The following is a 19079-nucleotide window of genomic DNA, read 5'->3' as shown; positions in this document are numbered from 1 at the left end:
AAAACCATCCAGGGCTTCCAGAGGCCAAACTAACTCAACCCATCAAACAGGGATTCCACCTCACGGTCAGACATCACAAACCATCGCCAGATTGGTCTCTACCCAAGCTTTCGAGGGATCTAGAGTGTTTGTTCCAACCAAGGCTCCAAGACCAGCAACTAAACCCAAAGCTGCCTCTGGGCTCCAAAGTGTTTGTCCAACCAAGGCTATAGGACTAGTAACTCAACCCACCAAGGGATCTAGAGCGTTTGTCCAACCAAGGCTCCAATACTAGTAACTCAACCCAAGCTAAAGGAAACATGAGAACCAACTAGAAAGACAAAGAAATGAACCCATAACACCATGATTATCCAGGAAATGGAAAGGCTAGGAAAATCTACCGTCAATCCTAGAAATCCTCCATGCCAATGACAAATCATGACAAATAAACCACATGCATATAACATGCATGCCAAAACTAGTGAAGAAAACATATATGCAACTCGATACCTGTGAAGAAATCCAGTTGTAGCTGCTGATACCGATGTCCCCTTGCACTTCCCTATTCTTCCTTTTCCTTCTTTCCCAAGCATCCAAGTATGCCACACTCTCCAAGAGTGCTCCAAGAAAACTCTAAGTGTCCAAGAGTATGAGAGAGAGAGAATAGAATGAGAGCTCCACCAAAACCTGTCAAAACGCTTGAGAAAAAGATTTCCAACTGATCCTCAGAAGCCTTTTTATCAATGAGGCCTCTATTTTCTCCATTTTCCATTGTTTTCCTTCATTTTCCTCCTCACATGAAACTTGTGACCTTTCACCTTCCTTTTCTCCTAATTTCCATTATTTTCATAAATAAATGTGCCAAAAATTCCATTTTGCCTTTCCAAACCCTTTGCCATTGCCTTTTCCAATTTGCTTAGCCATAATAAACCGAAGTGACACCCACTAGGATGTTTTCTCAACATTCATCTTGGAATATGTGTCCCATGGCCGTGGTCTTATATATTTTTACCTGGATTTTTTTAACCAAGGCTATTACAGAACCCTCCCCCTTGGGGGAACATTGTCCTCAGTATTCAATGACACTTATAACCAGCAGGACCGCTGAAAACAAAACATACTGCCCATGGATCTTTATAACATAGCTCATTGCAGTATTTACATTAACCATCTACTAAAACATGACAAACATATTGTTTACTAGAGCTCTATAACACAACTGATTACAATATTTACAATAATAACCACATATACACACATACACATTTTCTTCAACCATCAAATAACCATACTGTCTATGGAGCTTTATAAATCTAGCTCGATACAATATTTACAATGATATACACATATGCACATTTTATCATCCAACAAATAAAAGGATACGATGCATGTATCAATCAACAAGGGAATCCAAAGGCTCAAACCTCCACCCTCAAAAGTAGTAACAGGATTCACCTCCTTCCCAAGAAGTCTAGAACCCATTGTCAAAGTCAAATCTGCATCCAATGTCCAACGTTATTAGCCTGCGCCACTTGTCCTCTTAGTGAACAATTACCGGCTCATTGTTCCAAGGCATACTCCCAACATGAATTTGATTCCATCTGGTAATGCTAATGACCAAAACAAATCCATCGCCGACCTTCCCTTCTTTGTTACACAGTGCCTCGGGCAATTCGGTCACCCCCTTCCATGTAGTCACACATCTTCCAAGTTCCGCTAGCACCCCCATCCTAGGCAGTCCATCTCTCGACAATGTTTCCTCGCATCGGAAGGTCAAGAAACCAAGGCATATCCCTTCCTCAAAATATCATACCGGTCATAACATGCTCATGGAAATCAATGGACACTATTGGGTACCAGTGTCCCACAATGGACCTGCTCCTAAATGCTTTACCAACATACTGATGCCTTTTGCAATTCATTTTTTTGTTGTTGCTAATGATTGTTGTCAGTTTCGACCACCCAGCTGTGCATTTCATATTTTCCTATACCAAGCACATAATTTCCATTAGATTAAAAAAAATTGAAATGACTTCAAATCATACCTCATTGGTGGCCCGTCAATAAGGTATACTTGCAACTCTGTTCGCTTACTGTCACAACAAGTCAAACTAATATCTTTGACCAAATCATTATGTATAAACATATCACATCAAGTTAGCTCAAAAAACAACCATCATATATCAAAATCATAAATCACATGTAACCATCATAAACCATAATCATAGATCACATGTAATCATCATAGACCAGAATCATAAATCACATGCATAATAAAACTGAAATAAAATGCTAATACTTATCCTTTAATCAATCCTTAGCTTCTACCTTTGTCTTTATTTTGTACACACATCGGATCGGTTGCCACACCCAAAAAATACCCAGTTCCTTCTCTTCAACCATGTACACATACACATAGTGTAAATCAAACACATATAACCACACACGACATACAACTCCATGAACACATGCACCTACACCTGACATACAACACATACACCTAAACCCAGTGTACAACACAACACAATACATACTCCTACATCCGGTGTACACCACAACACAATACATACACCTACACCCGATGTATAACATAATACATATACATACACAAAGTACAATACAATGAATACACATGTCACGATACCATGACTACACAATGCACATACATAGTATTGCATGCCTGCAACACAACATGTATGACATGCACACAATACCACATATACACCACTACTATATGTACAACATGTACACAATACCACCTGTACACTGCAGCACCTGCACAACACATGCACAACATCACATGTACACGACACCACCTGCACAACATGTACACAATGCCACATGTACACTGCACCACCTGTACAACATGTACACAATACCATATGTACATAGCACCACATGCACCACATGTACACGACACCACATGTACATGGTGCCACATGCATGACACATACACAACACCATCTGCACACAACACCACATGTACAACGTGTACACATCACCACATGTACAACATGTACACATCACCACTTGTGCAACGCGTACACAATACCACATGTACAATCACGCACACAACACCATATGTACATAGCACCACATGCACAATATGCACACAACAACATATGTACATAACATTGCATATACAACATGTACATAGCACCATATGTACACAACACCGCATATCGAACATGTACATAACACCATCTATACCCAACGTTGCATATGCAATATTCACACAACACTATATGTACCACTATGTACATAACATTGCATAAGCAACATATACACACAATATATATACACAACACCACATGCGCACAACATCAGAGATGCAACAAGTGTAACATATACAACATATGCACAACATTAGTACCACACATCCAAAACCACACTGTCTCTACCAAGCAACATTGCTTCCAGTGTCTTATCCATGCTTGTCCCAACATGTCGTAGACCACACTGCTTACATTTCAGTGATGTATCCCTCAACAGAGTCTGTCATAGTGTAAATATAGACATAGTATAATCATATAATATCAAGTCATATCCACATGCTACTGACCTCGTAGATTTGTCAAGAATACTCTTCCCACTTGATTCCTCATAAACCAGGACCCTATTCATTCCATTCACTTGCATAAGAAATCATTCCCCCACAAGAATGATCCCCGGTGACCTTGTCAAATAATGACATACATACATACATGTATACATATAAACATCAACATAAAACAATCATGGTCCTTGATGATCCTGTCAGATAACAACGTACATACATACATATATGCATATAAACATTAACATAAAGCAATCAAGATCACAACATAATTACTAGATATCATAAGGCCAAGGTTAACAAAACTTCTTTTATTCATGCACAACATGCACAATATTGAGAAAAACAGTTCCCAACATAGCCTAGGCATTTGAAACCTCAAATCCATTTACTTTACCGCCTTTTGTTACCTTCCTCATAAATGTCCTTCCAATGTCCATTTATCTCAATGGACCCAACCAATCCAACTAACTCTCATATGCTTTCCTTCAGTTGCCCTTATACATGATATGAGTTTCATCTAGGCCTTACATCACCTGTTGGGTACCACAACTCTCCTCAGACTCCATTAACTTTCTTCTTTCCCAAACCAATTCCCAAGACCCTTAAAACATAAAAGGAAAGAACAAACACAAACAAGAAGAAAACCATGAAAACCAATAACAATATGACACCACAAACGAAGTGGTATGGACATACACTAGACAAAAACAAAGACACAAATCAAGCACAACAAATCACAAAAGACTAAAAGCACAAGATTGGCAACAAACAACATGACTCAATCCCCATGGTTCCCAATGCTTCCAAGGGAAAACTCAACCCAAGCCTTCTTCAAGATTTCATGGCAGTCTCATTTTCCATGCAATCCACTGCATCATATTTCCATAAACACGTAATTGTTAGTGTATAAATAAATATAACAATATACTAGTTATCTCACCTTGTTGTGCCAAGCATGTTGTCTTGCAACTAAACACATCCACACCATCTCTTAAGGGAATCCATATCCCTTGAAGAATCTAGCTATAACTAGAAACTAGCTAATATTCCTGTCAAATACATGTCCATGAATATAACACATATCCACATAATGTTAGATGAAATCAAGGTTAAGAAGACTTCTTGTATGCAAAGCACTCATTTGTTTGGAATTGCAGTTTCCAATCATAACCAAAGTAATTCTTACCCAATTCCTTCATTTTACCTTTACATTGTTGCAATTGAGTCTTACTATGTATTGTCACATGACTCAACTGTTAGTTATATAAACACATCAACTATTACCTTGCCATCCTAATACCAAGCATGTTTCCATGCAACTGTTCACACATGTGAGTCGCATGTTCCACAAATCAAGGCATCATGTCTATGAATTTGAAATCAACCTTTACCAAGTCTAACAACCATGTCATACTCAACAATCAACTGACATTCATCAGTCATAATGCATAGTGCTACAACTATTACCTACATACACTCAAGTACATATCAACTGTCTCAACACGTATGTGTTAGTACAATCATCTTAAAACAAGATCATTTCTTCATGCAATCTTACAGACACATACTCATATCATGCAATTAATCAAACATTCAAACAAACTATAAACATACCATATTATATAAATCAACTAGATGACAGAATAGACACCAAACACTCAAACACCAAATAGATTACATAATCAAACAATCAAGCACCAAATATATGACATAGGCAAACTCATACCTTAATGTAACTCAGGGGAGGCTATCTTGTCTGCACAATCAAGCTAGATTAGCACGGAATAACTTCACAACATATCAACGCAACCATAATAAGGTCGTGATATCCATAATAATAACTAGCTAACATGTTCACATCATAAACTCATAAACAATTATCATTCATACATAATAATCACACCTACACAATCAGTCTATATTAGTATGACATAATATCACAACATATTAACTAATACCTGAATGTCATAACCCTAACCATTTGCACAGACCAATCCAAATTAGTATGATACATATAACATCAAGATCTTAATGTAATAACCCTAATCATCAAGTTACTGGCATATAACAATAATGATTTATATATCATGCTCATCAACAACATATAACCTAATCATTAAGTTATCCAACATAAAACAACAATAGGCATGCATACAACCACAAGTTACTATCATTCGTGACTATTCGACACATGTGCATATGACTACACTAATCAACTAGCATCTATCATGTATGTAACCATAACATCAATAGAATGAAAGACATACACATAACCATAATGCATATAACAATCCTTAACCTACATACCTGCATGCCCAACATACAAACTTGTATGATGACATGCTCTTTCCTTGAGGTCCAATGTTGCAACTTCACTTTGATGGTCTACATTTCCTTCTTTATCTCAACCAACTCATTAGCATCATAACATACCAATAACATCATGATGACCTAATTGCATACAATGACCTCACAATGCATGTCTGACCTACCATACATGCATAACCATAACCATGACAATGCATGCATAACAACATATAGACACTGACATGCATAACAAATGCATATACAACCATACACTCATGACGATAGATTCCACAACAACACCATCAACCTTCACATGATGGCATCACTACAACCATGATAAACACCATGAAATTGCAACAAGCACATGAACTACAAGCATAAGGAACACATATGCAACTGACATGAATGCATGACCGACACACTGCCCATCTATTTCGAGGGGTGAACCATGATCTGATACCACTCTTTGGTATCATATATGACCCAAAGAGAGTGCAACTCACTTTGATACCACTCTGTGGTATCAGATATGACACAAAGAGAGTGCAACCCGCTCTGATACCACTATGTAACACCCTCCTCCCACATCTACCCAAGTAACTGACTAATTGGGGTAAACATGTGACAAGAATTTACTATGATATGATTAGACTCCCTATCTGTTAGTTAAGGAACTGGAATCGACGGAATCACACCATACAGACGTTCCACATCAACAACAGAACTCCTAATAGCCATCCCAACCACTCAGGTAACCAGCCCCTAGGTCCTACTGAGTTTTTAGACCATTAAACCCCCGAATGCTCCCTTCATATGGACAATCATGCGTTAAGGAGGCTCCAAAATCTCCCATAACATGGGTATGCATGCGTCTGGGGACTTTTCACCTTAGAATTGTGCTTGCGACTCCAGGATTTGTGCCACTTTTCCAAGCCTAGAGCTGGGTCACTGCCTAGAACTCAATGACATGTTCAAAAATTAATTATCACAACGGAACAATGATACATTTGCAAAAACATTGACAAGGTCTAGACTAGACCCCTACTTGCCATGACAAGCATTTCGTCAAACATGTCACAAACATGAAAACTACAGGTCTTAACAACATAACTGAGCATAGGGGTCTCATACTTATCTAAGAATCGCTAAGAAGCATTGATGCCTCAACACATTACTTGCAATTTCATCTATTAGGCCATAGATACATTGTTCATTCATTTACAAGTAAAAACATGATGAGAGACATACATAGCCACTGTCATAATACATGTTCATAACCAACATAATAACAACAAAAATACCTAGGAAATACCAACCATATAATCCACATATAAACCAGTACAATAATCATGAAATAACAAGGAGAAATAACCTCATATTAATGATGCAAAAGCCAACCAAGTTTGGTACTTCCACTAACCACCCAACAATAGACATGGCTGAGCCAAATCTCTCTTCAGCTAGTCACCCCCGTGCCATATTCCAAGCATGAATGTGGGATCTCATAAAACACATCAATCAAAACCATCCAGAGCTTCCATAGGCCAAACCACCTCAAACAATCAAACAATTATTCCACCTCACGGCCGAACACCACAAACCATCACCATATTGGTCTCTACCCAAGCCTTCCAGGGCTCAAGAGCGTTTATTCTAACCAAGGCTCCAGGACTAGTAACTCAACCCACCAAGGGTTCCAGAGCATTTTTCCATCCAAGGCTCCAGGACTAGTAACTCAACCCAAGCTGTCATAGGGCTCCAGAGCGTTTGTCCAACTAAGGCTCTAGGAACTAGTAACTCAACCCAAGCTAAAGGAAGCATGGGAACCAACCAGAAAAACAAAGAAATGAACCCACAACACCATGGCTATCCCAGAAATGGAAAGGCTAGGCAAATCCACTATCAATCCAGGCAATGCTCCATGCCAATGATAGATCATTACCAATAAGCCACATGTATATGCCATGCATGCCAAAACTAGTGAGGACACTACAACAAAACCAGCGATTAGCGTCCCTTTTTACTTCTTTTTTTGCATCTAGAGCCCATTTTTGGTGCTATTTGCATCCATTTATCAAATATGGTGCAAAACTTGACACAAAATTTGCATCAAGTTTTGCACCAAATCTTACACCAAGTTTAGCACCAGGTATTGCGATAGGTTTTGCACCACGTTTTGCACCAAATTTTATGCCAAGTTTTGTGTCATCCTTTGCACCAGGTTTTGTTCCAGGTTTTGCATCAATTTTGGCATCTATTTTTGTTTGACATACTTTTGCATCCTCATTTGCATCCACTTTTTGCACCTACACTTGCATCAACTTTTGCATCGACTTTTGCATCCTTTTTTGCATCCTTTTTAAATCATTTTTTGCATCCATTTTTTCATCCATTTGTGCATCACTTTTGTGCCAAGTTTTACATCGAGTTTTGTGTCTAGTTTTGCATATAATTTTGCATCTACTTTTGTTGCATCCACTTTTCCATCTTGTTTGGCATCCATATTTACATCCTCTTTTGCATCTATTATTGTACCCACTATTGCATCTAATATTTTTGTGCCACAATTGGCGCCTAGTTTGGCACCTCCTTTTGCACCCACTTTTGATTATAATTTTGCATCCACGTTTGCATCCTCATTTGCATCTAGGTTTTCATCAACTACTACATCTATTTTTGCATCCCTTTTTGTATCCAATTTTGGACCAGGATTTGCATCGGGTTTTGTGTCTCGTTTTGCATCTACTTTTGCATCGACTTCTATTGCATCCACTTTTGCATACAATTTTGCATCCACTGTTGCACCCATTTTAAATTTCACTTTTTGCATCCCTTTTTACATCTTCATTTGCATCATACTTTGATTCTTTTTTTTCATCTATCATTACATCCACTTTTGTTATGCCATAATTTGCACCATGTTTTGCACTCACTATTGTATCCACGTTTGCTTCCAATTTTGCATCCATGTTCACATCCTCTTTTGCATCAAATATTGCATCTATTTTTGCATCCACTTTTGTGTCAGGTTTATGCATTGGGTTTTGCATCTCGTTTTGTATCTACTTTTGCATCTACTTCCATTGTATCCATTTTTTTCATCCAATTTTGTTTTGCCTGTTGCATCAATGTTTGCTTCCACTTTTACATCCATTTTTGCATCTTATTTTGCATATTTTTTGTCTATTGTTACATCCACTTTTGTTGCACCATATCTTGCGCCTACCATTGCAACCACATTTGCTTCCACGTTTGCATCCACATTTGCATCCTCTTTTGTGTTCAAGTTTGCATCAGATATTGTGTATGTTTTTGCATCCCCTATTGTATCCACTTTTGTTTCATCCATTTTTGCATCTACTTTTGTGTCCGTTGTTGCATCCACATTTGTTTCACCACAGTTTGTGCCAAGTTTTACACCTACCATTGGACCCATGTTTGCTTCCACTTTTGCCTTCATGTTTGCATCCAAGTTTGCATTGACAACTGCATCTACTTTTGCATCCACTTTTGTGTTAGGTTTTTCATGTTGTTGTGCATCTACTTATGTTGTATCCACTTTTCATCCAATTTTACTTCTATTGTTGCCCCCATTTCTATGTTCGCTTTTGCATCCCTTTTCCAACACTCATCATATTTTCTGCATTGATGATATTCCTTATGGCATTGACAATTATGAACAATTGATGACAATGTCAATAATATTGACAATGATGAAAATGAAGATGATGGCGATGACATGAATTGTGATTATGATGATAAAGACGATAGTGGTTACAATGACATTAATGATGATGATGGCAATGATTATGATAATGACGATGCTAATGACCTTGGCGAATCTTCCCAATTTTAGATGTTGTCATTGTCATAATCATAAGCATTATCTTTGGTGTCATCATCATCATTTTCATCTAGGTCATCATCAAAAACAATAATGGCATGAATGATGATGATGATTACAACAATGTTGATAGAAATTACATTAATGATGATGATGGGGATGATAAAAATGACAATGACGATGATAATGGTGGTGATGATGATGATCATCGATCATCTCTCAAAAATAGAGTTGTTATTTCTCTTACGTATATCAATGTGTCCTAAACAACCCTTTTCTAGCACTGATCACATTTTTTGGGTTGACGATATTTCTTACAACGTCTATAATTATAAACAATTGCAAACAATGTCCATAATGATGATGATGATGGAGCTGATGATGATGGCATGAATGGTGATTAGGATGATAATGTAATGATGGCAATAACGATGACAAGGATGATGGTGATGATGATGACAATGATTATGATAATGAGAATGAACAATTACTAGTTTCACTACCATCCTCTGGATACATATTACTATCATACTTTTTAAATTTTCTGTCTCTCTTGAGGTATCTTACTATAATGGTGTTGTCAACACTAGAAAGATATCTTGTTGTAATGGTGGTTCTAATGTTAGCACTAGCAAAGTTTTTGTTAAATTTTGGTTAAAAAAAATCGATTTATGCAATTATTTTGACAATCTATGTAAAAAAGTAAATAACATCCAATTATTTTGACTGTAGTCCCATTGATTATCATGAATTCACCAGTCTGAAGACCATCTTCTACATACATATTATTATTAAACTTTTTGCATTATATCCCTCTTATATCTTGTTGTAATGGCAGTATTAGCACTAAAAAAATATCTTGTTGTAATGGTGATGTTAGTATTAGCACTAAAAAAATCACTAAATTTTGGTAAATTTTTTTTTATCATTTATTTATTTTTAATTTGGGAAATTTTTGTTTTTATTTTTTTTGTTTTTAATTCTATTTTTATGCAGTAATATTTTTTTTGGTTGAATTTTGGTAGTAACTAGTTTTTGGTCGAATCATATGTATTAACCATGTTCTTTGGTCGAATCATATGTATTAACCATGTTCTTTATGCTACAAGTCTAATTGTTGGGACAAAATTGCTCTTTCAAATAAGTTGCAAAAGCTATTTTACATCCATTGTTACACCCATGTTTACACCCACTTTTACATCCCTTTTTGCATCCTATTTTTCATCTTCATTTGCTTCTTTTTTTGCATCTATCATTACATCTACTTTTGTTGTGACAAAATTTGTTCCATGTTTTGCACATACTGTTGTACCCACGTTTGCTTCCAATTTTGCATCCATCTTCACATCCTCTTTTGCATCAAATATTTCATCTATTTTTGCATCCACTTTTGTGTTGGGTTTTGCATCTCATTTTGTATCTTCTTTTGCATGTACTTCCATTTCATCCATATTTTGCATCCAATTTTGTTTCTCATGTTGCACCCGTGTTTGCATCCACTTTTACATCCCTTATAGCATCTTGTCTTGCATCTAAGTTTGCATATTTTTTTGTGTCTATTATTACATCCACCTTTTTTGTGCTATTATTTGTGCCATATCTTATGCCTATCATTGCAACCCACATTTTCTTCCACTATTGCATCCATATTTGCATCCTCTTTTGTGTCCAAGTTTGCATCAAATATTGTTTATGTTTTTTGCATCCCATTTCGAATTTACTTTTACATCCACTTTTGATTTGTCTAGTTTTGCAACTAATTTTGTGTTCACTATTGCACCCATGTTTGGCCCATGTTTACATCCCTTTTTTCATCCAAGTTTTCCTCCTTTTTGCATTCAAGTTTGTGTCCCTTTTTTCTACATTCATTGGAGTATCCACATTTGTTTCACCACAATTCATGCTAAGTTTTATGCCTACTATTGTGCTCATGTTTTCTTCCACTTTTTCATCCATGTTTGAGTCCTATTTTGTGTTCAAGTTTGTATGAACTATTGCATCTACTTTTTCATCCACTTTTGTTCAATTTTTCTGTCTTGTTCTGCATCTACTTATGTTGTGTCCACTCTTCATCCAAATTTACGTCTATTTTTACCCCCATTTTTTTGTTTACTTTTGCAACCATTTTCCAACACACATCTTCATATCTTTTGCATTGATTATATTTCTTATGACATTGAAAATTATGAACAACTGATGACAATGTCAATAATTATAACGATGATGATAATGAAGATGATGACGATGACATGAATTGCGATTGTTATGATAATGACAATGATGATAAAGACGATGGGAGTTACAATGACAATGATGATGATGCTAATGACCTTGGCCATTCCTCCCAATTTTTAAATGTTATCATGGTAAAAATCATAATAATTATCTTTGGTGTCATCTTCCAAGTCATCATCATCTGATCATCATTATCATTATTTTCATCTTGGTCATAATCAAGAACAATAATGGCATGAATGATGATTATGATGTTCATGATGAAGATGACAAAAATTATGATAAAACTTATATTAGTTATGATGATGGGGATGATGACAATTATAATGACGATGATAATGGTAGTGATGTTGATGATCATCAATCATTTCTAAAAAATAAAGTGGTTATTTTTCTTTCATATATCATGTGTCCTAAGGTTGGTGATATTTCTTATGATACCTATAATTATGAACAATTGACGACAATATACAAAATCATGATGATGATGATGATCATGAAGAAGACATGAATGGTGATTATGATGATAATGAAATGATGACAATAATGATCACATTGATGGTGGTGATGATGGCAATAATGAAGATGATGACCCTCCCTCTAAACTAGCGAGGTACTCATAATGAGACAAAAAAGTACTCTCAAGTTGAAATATTCATATAAGAAGGGATCTAGATTGATAAGCATCAATGATGATTTACATCATCATAGCCAAAATTTTCAAAATAGTAAGGCCTTGACTAACAAGTTTATCTCTCCATTAGATCAGAGCACAATGTTGGGAGGCATAAATTTGGACACCACTGCCTTTCAAGGCACTTACCCCACCAAGATGTTTACCAGGTATGTTCTCACATGATCATTTCCTAATCCACTATCATAATATTTGACACCAGAAAATGTCAATCCTCATGACTATTCTTATCTTGGATTAATGTACTTGACTTATGGCGATTAGTCCTAGTCAATGTCCAAGTTCTCAAAGAATATTGGTCCCAGATGTTTATCCAATCCACCATTATCCCTACTAGTGCCTTTACTAGGCTTACGATTGTTAATCCTAGCCATAGTACATGACACATGGATAACATGGTGTCTACCCTCACTCCCTCTCAACCAGGGAGGAAACATCCACAAGCATAAGATTTTCTCAAGAATACCCATCATTTTCGTAGAGAATAACATCATTAATTTGTTTTCATCACATGACGACTTTATGATTAAGCATTCATAGATTTGTGGCAAAATATTTCCCCTTTTGTATTTGTGATGGAATACAATAAAAAAGTGAAAGCCAAAATCATTAAACATACACTATATTGATTTATCTAAGTCTAAACTCTAAGGTTGAAGTGAAAATTCATGTAAATCTTATATCTATGAGTTGTGCCAAACTTATGAAAACCTTATTCCCTAAGTCCTATATATAAGAAAATGAAAAAGAAAGAAAAATAAGGGCCAATAAATGGTAACTCATGTATTCACTCCCTCTTTGGAAAATATATGAATATATACACTCCTAGTCACACTTGATCACATGTATGTGATGGTTAAATCATGAATTCTTCTTTTCTCCTTGCATTTTCACTTCATCATTTAAGCACCTAATTGAGGATCTAAGGAATGTTTGTTTCCTAAGGCTTTCATGTCTACTCTTGGTTTACTTATGTCACACTGCTGTCAATTTATGTGACAGAGTGAAATACATAAGTTTGTGGAGTTATTATAGAGGTGTATTGAGTTCGTAACCACACACACATGTATTACATCTCATTGATCCACATGTGTGGGTTGGAGACTCATTTCTTGACAACTTTAATGGAGACTACTTTGTGGCTTTAATGGTATAGCTTAGAAAATATCTTGTTAAACATTTCAATTCATTCTTTCTTTTCCTCGAGACACTTATAATATTGAAGTCACTCCCAACAATCCATGGAGATGGGGAGTATAAATTACTTGTGCTAGAAATAGAATTGAGAAATAGAGGTTTTCCATTTGCGATATTGGAGTCATAGACATTGGATACATGGTAGTAGTCCTCAATGTCAATTAACTAAAATTGTATTGTCATAATGCGAAAAGAGGTAAACATATTGGTAACCTTGATGTCTTAATCATTTCAAATAATAACCATTCCACCCAAGTATCTCTAAGCATCAATCACTACTACTTGGAAATTCCTCCCCCATTTTCTAATTATATGAGGTTGAACCTCACTTAATATTTTTGCTTCTTATATCAACATTATTTATGGGTGCTTTGCATACCATTTTTCTTTTAGGAGTTTGTTTTCGCTTACTGTTGACGCCCCTCATGTTCCAAGACTATTTTCATCAAAAATTTACATAGAAAGAAAGTATAAAGTGACTAAAAAGAAACATGTCTCAAGATTTAAGTGCTTGGACAATTCCACTTCATGACTCCTATATTTCCTTAACCTGGGACCAAATGGTGAACTTGATGGCCTTAAGGGAAATTGATCAATGAAAATCTAAAAAAGAGGTGATTTTTGACTTTATCACATACAATTTAATATACTAAAAAAAATATCCATAACAATTTCATCAATCAATGAATCATTAAAAAAAATATCCAAAACAATTTCATCAAGCAAAGAATAATTGCATTATAAAATACAATCTATAAACATTTTGGGAAAGTTTTGCTAAAACATGCTTAAAAATCAACATATTTAATATTAATATTTAACAATAATATGGACAATAACACATTTTGATAAATTAAATAACATATTATCAAGCCTAAAAAATGTCACTAACTGAAAACTACAAAGCATGCAACTAATGGAAGTGACCACTCAAGGCCACCACAAGACAATTAATCTATTAAGACCAAGATTAATGGGGACAAAGATCTATAAAGGACAAAGGAAAACCTATTTTAACTTTATTGTTTTATTAGCCTGGTTCAAGATGAACATTTCAAGATATCATGAAGAACATAATTAGTTTTATTGCATTAAGAAAACCCAAGCACATTCTATAACTTAGCAAGAAAGAGATGTATAACACCCATCTCAGCAACACGACACATGACATTAAGTTACTTTACTATATATAATTTAAACTCCTATCATAAAATCACAAATTTAGCATGAATGGAATGTTTAAAATCCATTTTTATAAAAACAAAATATAATTTTTCTTATAGAAAAATATACCAAAAACTAAATATATTTTTCTAGAAAAAAAAATATTAAAAATAAATATATATTTAAAAAAAAACTAAAACATAAGCAAACTAGAATTTGAATTTGACATTCTTGGTCACTTTCGGAAACATATGGTGGAATGTAATCTCTTTATCCTCATCTTTAGCTTTTTCCTAAAAAATAAAAGCATACAAAAGTGGGAAAGAGCCATAAAGCATGGGGAAGCTTTTTCCTAAGCACAAAAGCATCTAAAAAGTGGAAAATTCCTTTTTATATGACGAAACATTATTCACCCAAAAGATTTTTCCCAAATTGAACTAATGAGGAATTTTAGAAATCTTCATAGCCTCCACTTTCCTATATATTAGAGGCTTGGCCATTGAAAAAATGATGGGAATTTTGTATTGTCACGCTCTTGAGATCTGTCTTGAGAGGGAGAGTTTTGGAGCTATGAGTTGGGGGAGGTGATGTTGCAACTATATCTGATTGTTGTAACTTTCCTCCAACTCCTTTATTCATATAGATCAGTTGTTCTTCCTTCCATATGTTTCTATTCATTCTTTACTTCTTCTATTTAACTAATGTATGCATGGGTTTTTGGTTTATATTTATTTATTCAATAATATTTATATGTTTTTTATAGTTTTGATTATTAAGATATTATGTTGTGAAGGTTGCTTTATTCTCTCTCTTATGTGTATGACCAAGCTTTGGAGCTAGCTAGGAGCGCTTCTTGGCTATACGAAAAACTCCAAGAAGACCTTCATGCGAGGACTCACAAGAATTCATTCTCTTTTTCTTAATCTATACTCTACATCTTGATCTACTAAGAATCCTAAGCCTTAGAACAACCTTTCTCTTAATTGGTTTGTCCTAGGTTTCTGAGATAAACTGAGAGGGTTTTGTTTTCATCTAACCATGCATTAAATCCTACAGCAAAATGATATTTAGAAAATTTAATATATTTCACTATGTAAATGAACTTAGTAAAATGAACCCATAGAGGTGGTCATAAATGGAAATAAAAGTAAAACTCTAAACAAGAAGCCAAAAGTGGATTTAACCATGGATGAAAAATTGGGAGTAAAATTGGATGTTAAACTAGCCATCAAAACAATATGCAAACAATGACACAAAAAGGTTTTTAAAGTAAAATTAAAAAAGGGTGCAACACTAGACACAAAGAAGGGAACAAAATAGGGCATATGAAAGGATACCGAATTGGGTGCAAACAAGGATGCAAAAATGGACACCAAAATGAGGATGCAAAGAATGGTGTAAAATTAGGATGCAAAAAGGATGTAAGAAAAGACACAAAACAAGATGCAAAATGGGACTAAAAAATGGTGAAACCAAGGATGTCAAAGATGATGCATAACTAGATGAAAATTCCAACTAAAATCTAGGTGCAAAATGAGATGCAAATGTGGACACAAAATGTGGCAGAAAAAAGGATGCAAATTTGGAAGCCAAAAAGGATGAAAAACTAGATACCAAAAATGATGCAAATTTGGACATAAAAAATGGTGCAAAATTAGACACAAAAGAAGAAAAATGGTGCAAAAATGGGCATAAAAATGGCTCAATTTTGGATGCAAATTGAGATGCAACATTGGATGTAAAATGATGCAACAAATCATTCAAAACTTGGTGCAAAAACAAATGCAAAAGTAGAAGAAAAAATGGCTCAAAAGTGAACGTAACAATAGACACAAAATGGGATGCAAAGGTGGATGCAATATATGGTTCAACATAGGATGCAAATTTAGATGCTCAAAAGGATGAAAAATTGGATGCAAGAAATGGTGTTAAAAATGATGCTAAATTGGATGCAACAAATGATGCAAAATTAAATGCAAAATATGGTGCAAAATAGGATGCAAAAAAGTGAGATAAATAAAATGCAAAAGTGGATGCAAAAAATGGTGCAAAAATGCATGCGAAATTTGGCACTAAATCAGATTCAACATATGGTGCAAAATTGGATGGAAAAGATGGTGTAAAAAAAGGCAGAAAAATTGGCACAAAAATAGATGTAAAAATAAGTACAAAATTAGAAGCAAAAGATGGCATAAGACCAGATGCAAAAATTGGCACAAATTGGATGTAAAAAAAGGCGCTAAATAAGATGTCAAAGATGGTGTAAAAATCGATGCAAATTATGACACAAAAATAGAAGCAAAGAATTCCACAAAAGAGGAAGCAAAAAATGATGCAAAAATAGATGCAAAAAAAGGCAGAAAACTAGAAGCAAAACCTGTTGTAAAACCAAATGAGAATCTTGGTGCAAAATATGATGCAGAAAATGATGGAAAATTTGGCGTAAAAAAGATGCAAAATTTGGTGCAAAAAAGGATGCTTTAAAAATTGTACAATAGAGCCAGATTTAGCGCCAGGTTGCTCATCCCAATTGAGAAAAAAATGCACTAGAATCTGGTGCTAAATCTGGCGCAAATTGCCTATTTTGTTGTAGTGGGAAAACATACATGCAACTCGACGCCTGTGAAGAAATACAGTTGTAGCTGCTGATCCCAATGTCCCTTACGCTTTCCTACTCTTCCTTTGCCTTGTTTCCCAAGCATCCAAGTATGCCACACTCTCTAAGAGTGCTACAAGAAAACTCTAAGTGTCCAAGAGTATGAGAGAGAGAGAATAGAATGAGAGCTTTACCAAAACCTGTCAAAAAGCTTGAGAAAAAGCTTGCCAACTGATCCTCAAAAGCCTTTTTACAATGAGGCCTCTATTTTTTTCATTTTCCTCCTCACATGCAACCTGTGAACTTTCACCTTCCTTTATCCTAATTTCCATTATTTTCATAAATAAATGTGCCAAAAATGCCATTTTTCCTTTCCAAAGCGTGTGCCAATTTCCTTAGCCATAATAAACCGTAGTGAAACCCACTAGGATGTTTTTCCCAACATTCAGCTTGGAATACTTGTTCCATGACCGCGGTCTTATATATTTTTAGATGGATTTTTTTAACTAGGGTTGTTCCAGTAGCTAGGGCCTAAGTTGTCGAGTTTATGAACTATGTACCCATTTTTTTGATATATAATAAAATGACATCCGCTATGTGTTTTGTACATAAATGATGTGTATTTACAATGAATTTTTAATGTATCATGTGCATGGTTAAAACTATTGATGGGACAAATGCCAATCTAAGACATAATTAGCTAACTAATTAGCCAATTGGTTATGGTATTGAGGAATATAAACATAATCAATGTAATCAAATAAACATTCCAAGAGATGTACCCTAAAAAAATAGTGTAGGAGCGTTGATTTCCTTATAGAATAAAGATGGTTGAGCTGAGACACTACGAGTTGAGAGTCAAGATTGAAAATTAGGTCACGTATGCCAAGGTGACTGGCCTCAGTCAAGAGCTTAATAACAACAATATATTCAGCCACATTGTTTGTAACAGGGCAGAGACAAATACCCCCAGAACTCACAAGCTCATTAGTGGGTGAAAAGAAAACCCAAGCGGCAGAAGCAACATTTTGAGTGTAACAACTTGCACCATATGCAAAGCCTCTATAAGGAAGCGAGGGTGTTGACATTCGTGCATCAAAGACCAGATGCACAAATCACACACAGAAATCGGGAAAAATTGCTAAAGACAAGTAAAAGGAAACTTAAGACACACACACTTATATACAGTATATACAAGTGACCATGCAAAGAAACTAAGCATAGTAGCATTTCATATAGAGCCCATTTTGGGGCTCTGACAATGGATTCCCTTTGTAATCAACTAACTCATAGGTCCCTTTCTTGAGAACACATTTAACAATGTAGGGACCATGCCACATAGGTTCAAGTTTACCGACCCCCAACTTATCATGGTCTTGGTCGTAAACCAACACAAGATCACCTTTGGAGAAGACATGAGGTCAAACAGTTTTATCATATTGGGCCTTCATGCATTTTTTACGAGTTTCATTATTGACCCAGAGAGAAGGCGTTGTTCATTGAT

Source organism: Pinus tabuliformis, chromosome 7, assembly GCF_031772625.1.
Source record: "Pinus tabuliformis cultivar Carrire ecotype Pingquan chromosome 7, CPIR1, whole genome shotgun sequence".
In the NCBI taxonomy this organism is placed as follows: Eukaryota; Viridiplantae; Streptophyta; class Pinopsida; order Pinales; family Pinaceae; genus Pinus; species Pinus tabuliformis.
This window is presented reverse-complemented; position numbering follows the sequence as displayed.